This window comes from Ailuropoda melanoleuca, chromosome 15 (genome assembly GCF_002007445.2).
Source record: "Ailuropoda melanoleuca isolate Jingjing chromosome 15, ASM200744v2, whole genome shotgun sequence".
In the NCBI taxonomy this organism is placed as follows: domain Eukaryota; kingdom Metazoa; phylum Chordata; class Mammalia; order Carnivora; family Ursidae; genus Ailuropoda; species Ailuropoda melanoleuca.
The window spans coordinates 25,787,622-25,806,672 of record NC_048232.1 but is presented as its reverse complement, the minus strand read 5'-3'; the positions used below and the strand labels follow the sequence as shown (position 1 = coordinate 25,806,672).

Here is a 19,051-nt window from a genome sequence, read left to right as displayed (position 1 = left end):
CCCAGGGACCCCCCAGACCTTGACACTTTTTAAACACTGCTCAGAACATCTGTCACTTATGGCGATAACAATGTCTGTCCCACTGCATCTTTAGGATGGAAAGATAAAATACGTGGAAAGATGAGTCACAGGGTAGGTAAGCAATGCTAATTCTTCTTCCTTTCTCATTTCCCTTATCCATCACTAAACAGCGGGACAAGTCGTGACTTCTGCTGTCTCGAAGTCCACCTGCTACTAATTCAAACAAGTCTTCCTGACTGCAGTCATCCTTCGTTATTTGCAGGGTCCCACGTGCCCTTTAAGACTGCAAATATTTCTTCTGTAAACACGACGCTCTTATCCCTCGTAACTTAATGAAAATACCATGGAAACTATTTTTAGTCACTATCATGACATGAAACCTTATGAACTCATTACCTTATGCGTCTCAACCCAAGAAGTGGAAACTGTTCAGAAACCAAGTGCCTATAACATTACAAAAGTGTACAAAAACCATATAGCCCACGCCAGGGCAATTCAGAATTTAAAAAGTACTACACCCAGCTCTGTCCTTCCTCTCTGCCTGTGACTTACGATCTAGACGAACGGAGAACAAAACCTGTTGGGCTGAACCCTAGGAAGTTGCTGATATTTGGTTATTTTTTGACCTATGGAAATGGCGATATCATAAAAGTTGAAGCTGATAGAATGAGGCCGAGGGTAAGGGGAGTCCAAACAGGCTCAGAACCTGGACACTTTGGTTCCCACACACAAGGTCGCTGCATCACTTGCAGTGTCCACCTCGTGCACGTCTGATAAACTTGACATTGTTATTTGGGTTCTCTCTCCCAACTAGTAGGGCAGGTGCTAACCGAACAGATGCATAATTATGGCCGCAATAAAAGGCGCTGATGGAGGGGTAAAACCATTATCTCCACACCCAGACAGACTGAGGACAGCAGCCTAGAGTTCTTACAGCCACCCCCCTTGTGGGGGCTAAACCCTCCTGGGGAGTTGTCGTCCCATCCTGAAGCTAATGACATTAATCATTAGCCAACTTAGAAAGGTTAATGGGCAGTTTAAGGGAGAGAAGTATTTTTATGAAGTTGGTGTTCCTGGGAATCAGGACATAAGAACATAAGAAGGCAGTGCGTGTGACGTCACCATTAACGAGGCCCTCCGCCCACCTCATCATATACGCAGGACGCTCGGGCACCATAAAGTGCTCCTTTCAGCACTTCGGCGGCGGGCTGGCTGACCGGAACCAGGCATGATTCCAGACCTACTTCCTAATCCCTTCCTAGGACATGGTGTTCCCAAAGAGTTTCTTGCAAAGCAAAAACATCTTTGAATTGTCTTTTGTTTTTAAATAATTGGTCTTAAGTAGGCCAGGCAATTTTCTGATTTGGTAATGCAATCAAACTAATAAGATGATACGCAAAGTGTTCCGTGTTTGGGAATCCATCCATGCACTGGAAAATTGCTGATGACAGTTCCCACTCGGTTCTACCAAAAATGTAACCTAACGGTGTCACGGTGGTTTCCTGGGCCCCGGGCGAAGAGGGAAACTGCCTTACCAAAACGTCCTCCACTCCACCAGGTACCCTGGAGATCCAGAGATGGGGAATGTGTCAGATAATATTTTAAAAATCAAGCAGTGAGCAAATTTGAGAGACTTCTAGGTTCATCGCAGCGTAGTGGGAAGCATTTTTCCCTCTTGAGGGTCACCCGACGGGGGCTTTTGTAATACAACTTAAAGTGGACCAAAGAGACTCAGTTTAATCATACTCGAGGGTTTCTCTAGGAAGCAGTTGTCCTTAGTGAGTGGAAAAGTCTGGAGACCACCTACATGGCCCAGACTGGAGACTTGCTGTCCTTCACCCTCATCCTGCCAACAACAAATGGAGAGGAATCTCTGGCTTCATCCAGGACAACGGGTAGAGGAAAAGACAGAGTGGAATGGGTGAGACTTTATTTCTTTTTTAAGATTTTATTTATTTGTTTGACACAGAAAGAGAGAGAGAGCACAAGCAGAGAGAGGGGGAGAAACATGTTCCCCGCTGAACAGAGAGCCCGACGCGGGGCTCGATCCCAGGACCGTGGGATCATGACCTGAGCCGAAGGCAGACCCTTAACCGACTGTGCCACCTGGGCTCCCCATGGGTGAGACTTTAACAGGAAGGCCGAAGACAGGAAAAGATAGAACAATGAGTGGCAGGGGACAGGGCCCTGAATGCGAACTAGCAGGGTTGAAGCCACCGAGGGGTACTGGAAGGCCCATGGGAGAGGCTCCCTAATAGACCGAGAGAAAGCAGACCCCCAGAGTTGAGGGGTGAAGAATAAAGATCCACGTGGCCCACTGAGGAGCAGGCAGGGAGTGTTGACCGAGGTAAAGAGGCCACCCTCCAAACACCAGCCGAGGTGGATCCTGAATGAATTGCAGGGACACCTTGAGCTTCAAGAGCTGTGTGTGAAGAGCTGGCTTCTTCCAGGCCTCTCTGCCTTCCCCACAGCAAGTCAAGCGCAAACCAGACACCGACTCGGCCTGTTAATTCCCCAAAGCGCAGTGAGGAACAGTCTGATTGTTTAATAAAATTTTACTGAAGAGTCAGGGTGGACACAATTGCCCTCGGAGAAACATTTACATGCTTATTAGAAGTGGCTTCTCTAGGGGTTCACAGCTCCAAAAGCCAACCTCAGACCCTCCCTGTACGTCTTGGCCAACTTTCACGTGAGTGAGAGGGCTCAGGCTTTTCTCAACAAATCCCCAGGTCTCTTTCACACCCCCGAATGCAGTGCTGGGCTCGCAGCCCCAGACCCCTCAGTGCCCGGCCTGCATCCTTCACCCCAAGATGACTGGCAAAGTTTCCTCTTCCTACAAGAGGAACCTTTAAACCCACACCAGCTGCAATGCAGTTTCCATGGCCCCAAACTCCAACCACAATAATCCATGGTTTATTTCCATCTACTGGCCTTAATAACGCCACGCCTGGGGCTCTGACCCAGAGAGCACTGGGCTAAACCTGGTTTAATTTCTCTTCCCAGTCTTGTCCAATGCGAAGTGAGGAGAGGGCCAGGCTACCTTCTGGGTTTTGCAGTGTCCTTAAATGAATAACTTGACAAAATGCACGTGCGTTCAGACACACACATACTCAGACACACGCATACTCACACACACGCATACATTGTCCTTGAACAATTATAGAGACAATCGCCGAAATCTAAATCCATATTTGGAGAAGCCACGGGGACAGTGCCCTGCTAAAGCTAGACTTGATTTATATTAAATAAAACACATGACATCGCATCTTAAAATACCTGAGTCAGATTGACGATGGCTCTCATTCACACAAATGATTGTTCGTGGACAAATTGGAATCCCGCTGATTTTCCCCGAGCAAAGGAAGTCTGCCACAACAGCGGGTGGAGTTCTCCGGCACTCCGAGTAACTTTTACAGAAGGGTTCTATTGCTTTAAAAAATATTTTTCCACTGGGCATCACTACACAATGATGCAGTCATGGTTCAAAATATTTTGGAAATTCCTCCTTTGGGACTGCCTCCAGAGCCAACAGCACATTCTTTTCAAATAGTCTCAGTGGTTATAAATCTTTATACCAAGAAGATGCATTTGATTCGTAAAGTCAACCAAAATCTGAAAACAGAGCCGGTGAAGAGAGGTGTCACATGGGGTGACGCCGCTTTGGTGTAAAACAAAATATAAGTTCAAAATATTAGGCAAACTTTTTTGCATAGATCACAAACTACGTCTTAAGGTCATTCACGCAACACACTTCTTTGTCCACTTTTACTCTGTGCCAGGATACATTCCTGCATGGGGCCTAAGCCCAGCAGATAGCTAATTACAGAGTTAAATAGGTGTATTTTCAGTAGTCAGACATACAAAACCTCAAGAGTCTCCGAGGAGTAGTGTGTGTGTCACAATCTAGGCGAAAAATAAGTTTTAAAAATCTAGGGAGAGGGGCACCTGGGTGGCTCAGTCTATGAATCATCTGCCTTCGGTTCAGGTCATGATCCCAGGGTCCTGGGATCGAGCCCTGTGTCGGACTCTTCGCTCAGCGGGGAGTCTGCTTGTCTCTGCCCCTCTGTCCCTCCCCTCTGCTCGTGTTTTCTCTCTCTCTCAAATGAAAAATGGATAAAATCTTCAAAAGAAAAAATCTAGGGGGTAAGAGGGGTTGAGCAAAAACTTTCAAAAACTTGGTTTAAGCAGCAACAAAAAGAAATTTAAGCCAACGTATGCCATAGGAATTAGTCTTCAGCAGGCACTGATTTGAAGGCCACGTTTATTAGGGCGTTCATTCAGATAATATTTGTGGAGGCACCTACCTCATTACTTTATCAGCATACTTTTGCATAAAGGGACATGAACTTAATTTCACCCCCAGAGTTATGGTAGCAGGACCAAACGAGACATTATTTTTGCCCGTGGTTCTTGACCTTTTCTTGCCTCATAACACACTTTCAGTTATGATCTTGGGCTTTCTTTGAGCAAAACCCTCTTGGCTGCCATGCACCATCGTTATTTAGGAAATCCCTTATGACTTCCAAAACATTCATATGTTTTTCCTGGAATAATATTGCATGCATTTATATGCGATAGCGTTTTCCTGCCCCGCACATGGTTAGGAACCCTGTATTCCTTTGCTGGAAATCAGTCCCCTCTCTTCAGTGGTGTGGCAGCAGCTGGTGAATAGCACCCCATCTTCAGAGGCCCCCGCGCCCTGGCCGGAAAGGGAAGGACCCTAAGATCTGGCCAGGAAATTGAAGGCACAAAGGCAAAATGTGGCAGTTCCAGATGGAGCTCCACCAGGGCCCTATGACGCTTGAATCAAGAGTATCTCGGGGCTTTGGGGTGGCAGATTTTACTACTCAGGCCTCCATTTTATATCTGCCCAAAAAACCTGGAACAGCAATTGCTACTCTAGGCTTTCTCGTACACAGTGGAGACGTGGCTCCGATGCCCCCTCTCTGGAAATTCAGAAGGAGTCATGACCTGAGAGATTTCAGCTGTGGCACCCTGGATTGGGACTGTCCCTTCTCATCGAAATCATCTCTCGGATTTCTAAAGTAAACACTAGAAAGATGGAAAGTGAAAGAACATAGCAGCTGTGGGACTCACCCAGCTCCAGGTCTGTGGGGTGAAGGGAGCTGAAATTTCCACAGGCTGGGTACTTATACCCTCACGAATCAAAAAGTAAGAGCAGTAGAAAGGAATTTTCGTCATGTCAGAATGTCACCTAGACTACTGTTTTATACTTTTCTTTGACTTGCTCTATAAATATTTTACTACAACTTTCAAAGTTTATAGGATCCTTAAGACTTGTAAAAAGGTTGAGTAACTGGAAACCAATGACCGATACCTACCACAGGGATCTTGACTTTTTTTTTTCTTTTTTTTTTTTGTAAGATTTCATTGAACGGAATGCATTCTACCCAGGATTCCTTGAAAGGAAAAACTCCCTTCTTCGTTGTAGTTGTGAGTCTGTAGTGAGCAAAGAAAAATGGCTTCCACTTATGCACTCTGGTTGATTTGGAGCTTCTCTCCCCAGGGTCAGAACTCTCTGGTCTTGGCCCCAGACCTAGAACTTCCGTGTGTCATACCCTTCAGAGGCTAAGTGTGTGATGGCTTTCTGCTTCATCCCCAAGAGACCCCAGTGGCCTGGGTCCCTGACGCTGGCATCGTGCTCAGGTTCCCCAAAGCAGAGAAACCCTGTTCCCTGTCCTCCCCAACATTATTCTAGTGTGTTTGGGGAATGACAGGCCACTGATTTTATAAGGAAATATTTCCAAAAGAGCCTTCACCAAGCTGCAAGTTTTAACTGCAAGCTTCAGAAGGATGCATGAGTGTCTTCTCATTCCCAGTGATCTGACTTTTATTGACTTTTGAAATAATTGTCCTGATTTCTAGATTCTGTAAAAGTACATAGCACTACGGTTATCAGTCTAGATGAGATTGATTCATCTCTATATTGGACTACATTTGTTCTATTGATTGAATCGCGTGTGTGTCTCTTTTCTTCAATAGCTTATAGATTAAAATTTGGTCTCTAAAGGTGTGTGAATCTATTACGGACAGACCTGGAAATGCGCACATAAAGCAAACACAGAAGCTGAATGTTATGTTTCCTTTGGTTTGTAAGCAACTTCAAGGCCTAGCCTCCCCTGACTCCCATCTCCCTAAGTGTAGATGTGCTTAAACATAATCAAAAGTGAAACCAGCATTAAACTGAACTAAATGGAAGGAGTTAAGAGAAAGTAATCACCACATATCAGAGAAACAGTTACCCACTTAGTAAAGCTTTGGTACAGAGAAGCCTCCTTTTGAACATAAAACACTCCAATATTCACATCTCTTAGAGGTGGTTTTGCATATTACAAAATAATCCTTCTCTGTAAGAAGGATTCATCATAGACTTCCTTTTAAAAAGTGAAGACATTAAAACGTGATTGCAGTTATAAGCTCTCGATTTATACGCAACTCTCTGTGAATTTCTCTGTTCTGTTAGGAAAAGTATTTCTGGACAAAGGAAAAAAAAAAGCCTTAGCCTTGTTTTGATAGGGAAATCTGACCCATTTACATATATTGGTCTGATAGCTATCTTACTTTTGCAAACGCTTCAATTCCCCTCCCTCTCGCTATTTTGGGATCTGAGCTTCCTGAAACTTTGAAATCAAGGCCTATGTAATATATTTTCTTTGGCTTTGCCATAACATTCAGCATTAAACAGAAGACATGCCATGATAGAGGGGAAAAATCCAATGCTATCCTTGCCAAATCCAGGATGACTTCTTGGTGGAAATGGTCTTTCCGTTTTCAATTCCTCATTCTTATTATAACATGTCTTCCTTTGTATATTTTAATCAAAGGACCCTTTCTCTATTTTAAAAACTCTGTGCCTATGTTTGACTTTCTCGTTTTAGGTAGGTGTGGGGACGGGGGTTGGAGAGGAAACACATTTCTTGAAGTCAGCCATGTCTGATCTCAGAGGTTCTCCTTGCTTAGTGGGACATGGTCTTCGTGTCTTCCTAAGATGATTTTTCTTGCTTTTTAATGTAAGCAATTATTTCTGGCTCAATGTGCATTATGACTAGGTAAGTAGGACATGAATATTTTCACTTGTTTTTCTGGTTCAAGAGCGAAACTGTACACCATATTCTGACAGCACACACAGCATGGCACCACACTGGACATGAGGAGGAAGATCTGGGGAATGTCAGGAAAGCGTCACCAGACCAGAGCCCACTGGTCTTTTGGGAAATAATCAGTTTCATCTGTAGTCACCTGCCTTCACCTGTGCTCCTTTTCACAATGCCGCCTTTTCAGGGCTGAGTGAATAGGAGCTGTGGATTTAGTGCCTCAAGATCTCTCAAGATTCCGTCCTGAAAACGAGATCTGGCTTGGGGCAGTGGGGGTGCTTCCTGCCCAGGGCATGGTCCAAGCAGTGCTCAGTGCTGGTTGCCATTTAGGAAAGGGCAGGATCGCTCTGGTGAGCCAAAACCAGAGCAGAAAAATAGATCTTTCTTCTGAAGTTCCAATGTAAAATATTTTCCATGTTCCCAAGAATTCTTTTAAAAGCCTCCACTTTTCTCCATACCATAGCTGGACAGGAGCTTTCTTAGTTAGAAATTGATGGGTACAGATTGTGCTGTAGCCATCGGGAAACCGGGCACCTAGGATATCCACATCTCACAGTTTCCACCAAAAAGATCACCCATTAACATGCCTTTGAGGAGGCAGTCATTTATTATTTTTAGTTGTTTCTCAATAATCACACAACTGGCCTAATCACACAATGGGCTTCATAATAATGAATTTTCAAAAGAAAGTGAATATTTCCTTTGAGGCGATCGTCTCTGATGAATTTGGCATGCCCCAGTTTGAAGACTTTCATCTCCAACGAGGCGGGGTTTCTCTTTTATCTAGCTGCCTGCCTTGTTGAAAATTTCCCTGACACACAAAGGAAAGCCTACAAAACGTCCGGTCTTACCCGGTCTTACCCAAGACTTCAAAAGTACTCAGTGCCCCAGATAAAATCCGTTCCACGATTGTCTTTCTTACAAATATTTGGGAAAACCTCACTTCCGAGCTCAGGGTTCCTTGGTTACAATTGGAAATCTTCATGACAATGTGTTCCACTTAAAAACCTTGAATGAGTCAAAACCAGAGAGGACTCTTTACGCAAAGGCCCGTGGTTTTATTACACAAGGTGACACACTTCTCCAGCACCAGTAAAGCCATGCAAACACCATATTAAAAGATGGAACATAAGGTCTTGACAGACTTGACTGCTGGGGCATCTCTTCTACCTCCAACATCCTCTTAAAAACTCCTACAAAAGGTGAATACAAGGCCTGTAGGATCTCCACACACAGCGCTGGTCGGGGTGGGGGCGCCTACAAGCACAGGTCACTGGAAACCACTCTCTAGACTATAGTAATTCTAGCAGGTATCATTCTGATGAAACCTGCGTTATGGGTTTGTGCTCTCTTCCCTACAGCCTGATTATTACCGAAATAGGCAAATATCGGATTTCTGGATTGTGAAGCTGGGTGGTGTCATTCTGTCTCGTCTTGACCTCACGAGCTGCCCATGGTCTAAAGTCAGTCACCTCCCCGTCTATACACCGCCTGTCTTCATTTATTGGCTTACAGTGCACTTGCTGGAGGCAAAGACGAGGCCAGATCACCTTTTAAGTTCTCTTCCAAGACAGAGTATACTCCTTTTGTTGGGCTGTAATAAGAAAACCCAGTCGGAGACCAGAGGGGACACAAGGATATCGATGTGAGCCTATAGAAGAAAGCCTGACCATGTACTATCCCAGCATCGGAAAACTTAATTAACCAATTAACAAAATTTACTAAGCATTGGAAGCCTTCAAAAGAGAAAGATCAGGTTACATTTTTTATGAGGCAAAAAAAAAAACAAAACAAAAAAAACACCTAATTAGTATTATTCTCTGCAATATACTTTTTATTGAAAGTTATGTTTTTATTTTTTAATTAGTTCAATAAATGGCAGTAGGCAGGTTTTTCCTTAGGGAATTCTCCAGGCCGTAGAATCATTGTAGGAAACTAGCTCCATTTCAGTCTTTGGTCCTTTAAGACCAGGGTCTACAATTTTGCTGGACAAGTGTCAACCATTTGTAAGACCCCAGAGAAGGGAAAAACTTTAATGTCCCTAAACATGTAAAGATGCTCAATGTCAAGAAAGCGGGATCCCATCTACATGAAGCAAAGAACAAAGCTGATCATTGCCCATAAAACGGGGGGATTTACATTACCTTTCCCCAAGCAAAAAAGGGCAGGGGGTGGAGGGAAGGTCAGAATGGGTTTTTTAAGGAAATCTTTGAATCTCCTTTTGCCCTGAACGATCTTGATTTGAAGACAGTCCCTTCGTAACATTTTACCTAAATATATATCCCCAGTTGCCTAAATTGGCTTTTTAAAGTAAAATAATATCACAATATAAGAAGGTTTTATCATAACAATTTTTCCAATCCCAGACAATGACTTATTCTAAGTCAAGCAATAAGCTTGTCATAGTTTGTTTTATTGTCTCATAGAGTTTCCATTTTCCTACCTTATGCTTATTTTTCTGATGCTGTGAAAAAGTACACTTACTAATACATCTCTTAAATTGTATCCTTTGCAAGATAAAAGCCACCGTAGAGTGAGGTTTAAAAAAAGAAAAAATACCACCCCATCCTTAATTCTTTCCTTTAGTGGAATTTTATTCTTCTACTTAAAATAAAGTAGACTGCTGTTTCACTTCGCCTTTCCTTTCCATGAGAAGATCCTTTTAAATATATATGTATATGGGCGCCTGGGTGGCTCAGTCGTTAAGCGTCGGCCTTCGGCTTACGTCATGATCCCGGCGTTCTGGGATCAAGCCCCTCATAGGGCTCCCTACTCAGAGGGAAGCCTGCTTCTCCCTCTCCCACTCCCCCTGCTTGTGTTCCCTCTCTCACTGTCTCTCTTTGACAAATAAATTTAAAAAATCTTTAAATATATATATATATATATATATATATATATATATATACTTTAATCAAATTGAACCTGGCAGTTTTGTTCCAACTGGTGCTAACTAAAATTTGAGCATTGCCTCATGTCCACAAATGTCATACCCCTTCATGCAGCTACAATGGTTTGCTGAACATTTGCTCTATTAAAGATTTATGATCTGCTCTTTGCTCCTCTGTGTCCCCTAGTTTTCTGCCACATTTCTACATAATCACTCACTCTTCTCTATACGGGTTCAAAGTTCTATTTTCCCAGAATTCTTCTCCAGGCTCAGTAAGTATATCAGATTTCCACTTCAGCATGGGAGGGGGACTATCTCATATAATCGGTAACTCCCAATGTCATATACGATGATTTTTTAATTGTGTGTCTTATTTGCAAGATATCTGATCGTGGGGCATTAACCAAGTTCCTATATTTACTTTGGAGCAACATTTCTTTCCTGGGGCTCATTTGGCTGGTTTCACATTCTGGCGTAATAATATATCATACACAAACTTAGGGAAGAAATTAGAAAAACAGTTCTATTCATAAGAACAATTTAAGAAATCTACTGGGTTGGAAGCCTTTCTCCCCTAGTTGAGATCATTTTCTTTCTTTTTTTAAGAGAAGATTAATCTATAAATTATATCCCAAGGGAAAACTTCGTGCTGAGGATAGTGGGCACTGAATCTCTATGCGTTCTTTATTTGTGTAGCCGGGTATCTCAAAGCCCTGTGAGAGTCATGCTGTGCCTCAAGGTGGAGAGCCTGGAGTATAAGTGCCTCACATTCAATAGCTGGGCCCAGTTCTGTGTTGGGATGATAGCCACTTTCTCTGCTCCATGGACCTAACTTGGCCTGGACAGACGATCCTTGATTTTATTTCACCTGTGCCATTCCTCTCCACTATCAGACACTCAAGAGAATAACCATTCCCACAGTCCATATAGGAACATGCCTTTTGAAAAATCTGGACCAGGAAACTGATGAATATCTCCGAGTTTACGAAAATAGAATCGCCATTCCTGAAATTTGATTATTTATAAAGGAACTTTTGTAGAGGTGTCCACCAATTCGTTTACCTTGGATTTGTGTTGGGGTGCATAACATGGCTGCCTGGAGCTGTTGCCCACGAGAACTTCCTCTCTATCTCCTTCTTCCCCTTGAAATTGATGCTAAGACCTCTTCTGGACCCTTATCGCCAATTTTCTTTCTTTGCCCCAGTGTTTATTCAGGGGAAAACCATCCGTGGCAAAATATGTGGTGGCAAAGGAAAAGGGAGAGTAATGCCTCATGCCAGCTGTCACTCCCTCCCACTCCACATCCTTATTCCCGTGCCCCATTGCTCCATAACAAATTACCCCAAAACTTAACAGCTTGAAACAACCATTTCTTTATGCTCACAAATTCGGTGGGTCAGGGATTTGGTCAGAGTACAATGAAAATTGTTTATGTCTGTTCAGCAATATCTAGAATCTCAACTGGGAAAACTCCACAGCCAAGGCAGACTCAACAGCTGGGGGCAGAATCTTCTGGAGACACCTTCGCTCACATATCTGGTGGTTGATGCCGGCTGTCCACTGAGACCTCAACCAGAGCCTTCAAGTGCCCTCTCCACAAAGTGGCCTGGGCTTCTGGCCAGCTCAGAGCTCCAACAGTTTGAGTGTCCCTGTCAACGAAGTGAAAGCTACATCGCGCTTTTCACCTAGCCGTGAAAATCATGAAATATTCCACAGGTTACAAGCGAGTCACAAGCCCACCCAGATTTCAGGAGAAAGGACATAGACCCCGCCTCTCGAAGAGAGTAATGTCAAGACATTCGCAGTCTTTTTTTTTTTTTAATTACCGCATTTATCAACTTCATCCCTCAAAGGCAAAATTCTCAGTGTCTTCACACCCATTCTTTCGTAAGTTCTTTTCCCTCTCTAACACTCTTCACCCCAGGACACTTACTTCACGTCTCATTTTTCTTCTCAATATACCTGATGTGTTTTCCTTTGTGCAAAATAACAACAACAATTGTGGCTTAAAAAAAAAAAAAACTGGACCTGTAGGGGAAGACCAAACAAGGAAACAACCCCAAAGGAAGCCCACTTTCCCTTCCAACTTTTAAACACCCATGTGCACACACAAGCCCCCCTTCACTTTTGTTTCCAGCAACTGTGGAAAAGAATCTTAGAAATGTCAAACAAGCTGTAAATTCGCTGCAGGTACAGGAGGCTAGAAAAGTAATACTAAGACTATGTTCTGTTTTCACAGTGAGGGGGAGAAAGAAATGAAGAACAAGAAGCAGAAATGCTGAAAAGAGCAGAAAAGCCAGCCTGGAGTCCTTCAGGCACAGGAGGTGATGGGGAGCCAGTCAGAACTAAGAAAGAACCCAAACATGGCGGTAAAAGATCATTCCATCGCAACCTACTTTAACCAGCTATACGGAATAGAGGGGCCCCTGGGTGGCTCAGTTGGTTAAGCATCTGCCTTCGGCTCAGGTCATGATCTTGGGGCCCTGGGATAGAGCCCCGAGATGGACTCCCCACTCAGCAGGGAGTCTGCTTCTCCCTCTGCCCCTCCCCCCTCACTCTCTCGTTCTCTGTCAAATAAATAAATAAATAAATAATATTTTTTAAAAAAATACAAAATAATAATAAACAGCTGTACCCAATAGAAAGGACACAGCAGACTGAGGATTCCAAGAGATCAGAGTTCAAATACGCCATTTACTAGCAATACGTGTGTATGCCACCTCCCACTTTGTTCACGAAGAAACTGAAACAGCATTTAGATGCAACCATGTGGCTAGAAAAGGCCAGAGCCAGGTTCCAAATCTTCTGCTCATCACCGAGTCTCTTTATGTGTTTCTTTCCCGTGACAAACTGAGAACTCCCCCAAAGAAGGGCAGGACTTTTGTCACTCATTTCTGAATCTCTAGAACCTAGCACCAGGCGCACAGCGCGTGGTGGGTATTCAGCAAACAGTTTGAGATCATTGACAAAAAAACAAATGGCCTTCGGTCCCCACAGGGATATTAAATTCCATGGTTCAGAGAGATGCAGGATGGATATGCGATGCCAGCACCATCTTGCAGACCGTCTCTGCAGAGGCCAAGTCAGTGAATCCAAATCTCTTCCGTGACTGACAACCTTGTAGGCTAGGTTTAGCTGACAATAAAACATTTCATTCCCTTAGTCCCCAGAGAGATGAGAAGCTCTTCAACTTTTTGGTCTCGGACAGCTTTATAAAAATGGACCTCTGAGGTTCACAAAGCCTTGATAGGCAACTCTTCCCAAATTCGTTCATTTGTTCTTTAATTATTCACTGAACAAACACTTACTGAGCTCCTTCTGTGTGCCACGTACAAGTGATCTAAGCTGGGAATATAACGGGGAAAAGAAAGGCAAAAAAGTAATAGAAGGGCTTGTTTCCTGAATATCTACCTTAACTTATCCCATCTCTAGCATTACAATTCTTCACAGTCTAGATTATAAAAAGTGCATTAATTGAAAACTAAAACTTTAGGGGCACCTGGGTGGCTCAGTGGGTTCAGCGTCCAACTCTTGATCTCAGCTCAGGTCATGACCTCAGGGTCGTGAGATCGAAGCCCGCGTGGGGCTGTGCTGAGCGTGGAGCCTGCTTGGGATTCTGTTTCTGCCCCACCCCCCAGCTCATGGGCACGCGCCTGCTCGCTCTCTATCTCAAAAAAAAAAAAAAAAGGAAAACGAAAAGAAAAAGAAAACTTTATTCTTTTAACCTGCAAATTGGCTATTTTCTAAGTTAAATAAGATATATAAATAAGATATTTTTCTTCACTACATTCTCCCAGAGGCCATGCAGCAGCTGTTGTTTTGTGCCATTAGATAATCTGAAACAGAGGGAAATATAAACAAAATTCCCAAATACATATTCATATGCAATTCATTTCACAGGTGCCCTTGTGCTATTGATGCCAGAGGTTTGATTTCGTTTCACCTGGTTACAATTTAAAGCCTACCAAGAGGCGGCATGGTTTGGAAAGTATAATAAACAATGTACAATTATGCACTGTATGTTTTCTCCCGATTCCGTAACAACACAATTGGCTGAAGGCTTTTTAAGAACTAAATTTGCAGTGAGATTTAAAGTAAGTGGGCATTTTCCTATTTTGAAAGATTTCCCATCACAGTTCCTTTAGCACCCATAAAATGTCAACAGAATTTCTGCTCTTTACGTAACTTGTTTATAGTATTATGGTTCTCACAGGTGTAAGCATGATGATATTATAACAATGACCATGTGGATATCAGTTTATGTAATGCTAAGTAACTCATTCCCATTCTCATTCAATCCAGAGACATGTGAGTCGCACTTCGAACTCATGCATTTCTCTCTCTCTCTCTCTTTTTTTTAAGGGGGGGAAGGCAGAGGGAGAGAGGGAATATTAAGCAGGCTCCACACCCAGCACGGAGCTGGATCTCACGATGCTGAGATCATGATCTGAGCTGAAATCAAGAGTTGGGCACTTAACCGACCCAGCCACCCAGGCACTGCTGAACTCATGTATTTCTAACTAGTATTGACATATGGGGGAATATCTAATTCGTCAGTGTGTCCATAAAGCTTTATATATATATATGTGTGTGTGTGTGTGTGTTTATAAATATTAACATGTGTTTATAGAGAGAGAGAGATTTTATATGAAACTACTACAAGAACGTAACTCTGTATGTTACAATATTTGGTAAAGGACACTATCCATCTATTCACATATTTTTAGAGTTGGAGAAGATTCCAGTTATCTAATGAACATTCCCAGTTACAGGTGAGACAGCCGAGGCTCAGAGAAATTAGACAACTTCCATCAGGTTTCTCCTCACCTGCCACTCTTGCCCTCACACCAGGACATTTTCATTAAATGCAGGTAAATGATAAGAGAAAATCTACCTTTATTTGAGTCACAAGGATCCAGTGAATGGTGCTTTTCCAGCACCAACTTTCCTTTCACCTGACATCATTTCACATCTCTCCAAATACAAAAAGTCAATGTCAAGGTGAAAACTATCACATGGCGGACTTCCTTGCAGAGTCGGGGAGAGCAAGACATGCTCCGTTTTGAGAATTCCCAGAGGTTTTCAAGGGTCATTCAAGCGTAGAGCAGATGGGGCTTACAACCCGCAGCCTGCCTTCCTTGCCTTCCCTGAGCTTCATTAAGACTGTGCCGCCCCATAGCTGGGTATGGGGGATCCAGGCTTAAGAGGTGAGCCTCATAGATTCGGTATCGGTCTGGAAAGCACGAGTGTGAAATGGAAGCCAAATTCACTTAGTTTCCTTTACAGAAATGTCAGCTCCACTCAACCACTGACCGTCTTTCCTGCCCGAGAAGAAGAAGAAACTGCTTTGTCTCATTCATTTCATCACCTAAAACCATTTGATGGGCTTGACAGCTGCTGCTTGCTAATTATGGGCCAAACTTCTCAGCAGGAGGCTTGTTGCACCAACAGGTCCCGGAACAATCCAGCAATTGTTTGGGAGAAGCTTGGGCACTTGGGGTTGAGCGTTTTCACGTCAATTATCCCCACTGTTGTCATGACTCGGAGCTGCTCTAGTGGAATGAAGGGAACAAAGTAATGAGGAGCTCTGAGACCTGCACACAGCTGATTGGCTCTGAAGAACATTCCAGTTGAATCTCTGTTTCCGGCTGTTGAAGATATGATGAGAGGGGTCGCTGTCCCACCCCACCCCTGCTCCAGGAAAACACCAAAAGGCACCCATTTCAGTGAGGTTAGCAGTCGGACAGAAAGGGTTCATTCCCTGTGGAAATGTAATACATTTTCAGCTCAGTATCTGTGTTTGGGGATTTGTCTTTTTTTAAACAATAAACAAAAGGTGGAAAAACTAATTCCCTTTCATTCTTGGAATATTTTTGTTTTGAAAGTAGAGAGGAAGGTAAAAAGGGAAAGGATGAGGGGCGCCCGGGTGGTACAACCAGTTAAGCATCTGTAACTCTTGGTTTTGGCTCAGGTCATGATCTCAGGGTCCTGGGAGCAAGCCCCGTGTGGAGCCCCGTGTGGGGTCCCGCATTGGGCTCCACACTCAGCCGGGGGTCTGCTTGAAGATTCTCTCCCTCTGCCCTTTCCCCCACTCATGTGTGCTCTCTCACTGTCCCTCTCTCTTTCTCTCTCAAATAAATAAATCTTTTTTTTTTTTAAAGAAAGGGAAAGTAAAAAAAGAAATGATACATTTTCTTGGTGGGTGTGGAGACTTGATGTTCGAAAAGCAAACAATAAATACTAAGTAGAGAGTCAGAGGTGTGCCCAGACCTGCTCCCCACTTCTCTGCACAGGCCCAGGCCGCACTTCCCAGCCCTGCTTGGAGTTGGGCATCGATGGTCTGGACAGGGAGCCGGCAGGGAGCCACACGGCTGGGCCCAGGCCTCTGTGGAGCAGACCTACCGCCTCCATACTTGCACTCCTTCTCACACCTTGAAACCTGGACATGCCTATAACCACCTTCAACCATGCAGATGACAAGTCTTCCAGGGAGCTGAGGACAGCAGAGGGCAGAGCAAAGATGGGGACAGAACCTGTGTCCTTTAACAGCTGTGGAACAGAGCAGCCTGCATCTGGAACTTTCACCTTGGACTGTCAAACGAAACAAATACGCTTCGTTGTCTTTAAAGCTGCTTGCACTGTTGAGTCTCTGAACAGCGACGTAGCCTTCTGCCCTAATACACGCATGGTTCTCAGATTGGATCAGAAGCGGCTTCCCTAGGTCCCACATAACATCCCGCAGAGAGCCAAACCTTTGTCCAGACTGAAGGCAATGATTCCCCCAGCCTCGACCGTCTCTCCTCAGGAAAGCAGCTCACTTTTAGCGGTAGGGTGGGCTCTCACCTAGGGCACAGCCATGGGGTCTCAGGCTGAGGTCCAGAGTGAACTTCCTGCCAAGCAAGGGAAGTCGGTCCATGGTCCAAGGAGTCTGTTTCTCTCACCAAAAGGCCAGCAAGGAATTGTGACTGCAGGAGCCGGAGGAAATATGTGGGAACTACCAGAACACCTACCGCTTTTAGACTCACGTATGAAAAGGAAAATAATCACTTTTACAAATTAGATCATGAGTGCACTGGAGAGAATTCCAAATGGACAGTTACTTCTGGGACAAGCCATACCACACTGCCCAGAGACAGTCAATGACTTTACCTATCACTCCCTGACATGACACTGATCTTGGATCAAAGAAAGTGATGGAGATCAAAGAACTTGATATGTTTGGGTTGCTTGTGGTTTAACATTAAGGATTTATATATGCTAACATATAACTAATTAACATATATAAGTTTCAATAGAACTTTCTGCAGTGATGAAACGTTCTATATCTACACTGTCCAATATGGTAGCCACGAGCCACAGGTGGCTAACAAGCACTTGAAATGTGGCTAGGGCAAATGAGGAACTGCATTTTCAATTATTTTTCATTTAAGGAACTTACAATTGAATAGGCACGTTACTAGTGCCTACCCCATTGGAGATCACAACTTTGGACAAAGGGTCGGCATAGTTTGCCTGTAAAGGGTCAGATAATCAATATTTCAGTCTTCAAGAGCCATGTGGTCTCTCTCACAACTACTCAGTCCTGTACTGCGGGGCAGAAAGCAGCCACAGACAATATATAAACTAATGGGTATGGCTGTGTTCCAGGGAGATTTGATTTGCAAAAACAGGGGGCTGCTTTAGTTCCATTGATCCATTTCTAAATATTTGCCATGATGTTTTCAGCTACTAAGGCCGAGAAACAAACTCACACCAAAGCGTTCGTGACACTGTATCCAATATCTGCACTTCGCCTCTTTCGGGAAGGACACAGGGGCAAAGATTTAACCTAGAAGACGTCATCTCAAATTTCAGCATATCAGATGCTGCGGGACTTGGCAGGAGAAAACATGGGGGCAGAATGGCTTTCCTCTCTTGTGCCCCCACAAACCATATTCCAGAACTGAGCAACCCCTTGCTCCGCCTCCTTGCCAGGGTCCCGCTGTCAGTCCCACGCGTTGTCGTGACATTCGGAGGTTGTCTGTTCCCATCAACCCTTTCCCCCTACACAGCCCAGAGGGGATGGAAAAATGCCCGGGCCAGTTTGTCTTACTGAACCCAGATTCTCCTTTCAGAGCTCATTTGTCTGTCACCTTTATTTGGTGCCAAAATTAGATTAAAAAGGTAGATAAATCAAAGCCTTTTACCTCATGGTAAAGGCAAATCAATATACTCAATTTCTCAGAGTCTCAAAGAAGCCATGTTTCATTTTTAAATTTTACCTCAAAAGCCATAACTGGTGAGTGCAGGATACACTATATGCTGCCCACTAGGCTCAGTGGGAAAGAGAAATTGAGAAAAGAGGATTCTGGGGCCAAAGAGCCACTGAGAATAGACCCAGTAATGAAGAACCCAGAGTGGCCTCAAAGGCCGTGCTTTGCACAATCGGACTTATGATTTCATACTAATTAAAGAAACATTTACTTTTAGCCCACATTCACACCCCAGCACAGCGTTCTGTGCTTTTGGGAAAGGCCTTCATCCCCTGTCGAAAAGTGGCGGAGGTCACTGTGGCCTGGACAACAAAGGCTCATTATCGAAAAAATACGCTGGGCACTCATAACCTCCTCAAGGTCAGATCATTGATAGATTCCTTTCGGGGTCGAGCTGGAGGAAAATGTATCTTTCGATGCCGTTCTGATGCTGCCAATACTGAAGAGAAAACGCTCACCTACATATGAGCCCCAGGACATATGAAAAAACAAAGTTATTGGAGGAAGCTATTATATATGCTTTTCCCCTTTCTCTAGGATGTGGTTTTGCCTCCTAAAATTGGCATTAACAGTAGCGTCTGATTCCTTGATTATTTCCTCCTGCCTTGCTTCCTTTTCTCCATGCATCTAGCCCTCCAGTACTTCCCACTGGCGAGAGAAAAGTGGCCCGGTGAAGATATGGACGCCCTCACTACCCACCAGCTACCACAACCTGTAGGAGCCCTTTCTTTTTGTTTAGGGCTGGCTGTGTGTTATAATCTCCACGGACCCTTTCC

General features: G+C 44.0%; 1 long non-coding RNA gene across 1 annotated transcript in view; it reads left to right on the top strand.

The window, feature by feature from the left end:
* Positions 1-15,848, top strand: part of LOC117796456 — a 25,949-nt gene extending 10,101 nt beyond the window's left edge. The window contains exons 2-3 of the long non-coding RNA XR_004620981.1: positions 12,263-12,392; positions 15,310-15,848. This is a non-coding gene — a long non-coding RNA (uncharacterized LOC117796456). The remainder of the gene's footprint in view (positions 1-12,262; positions 12,393-15,309) is intronic.
* The last annotated feature ends 3,203 nt before the right edge of the window (positions 15,849-19,051 follow it).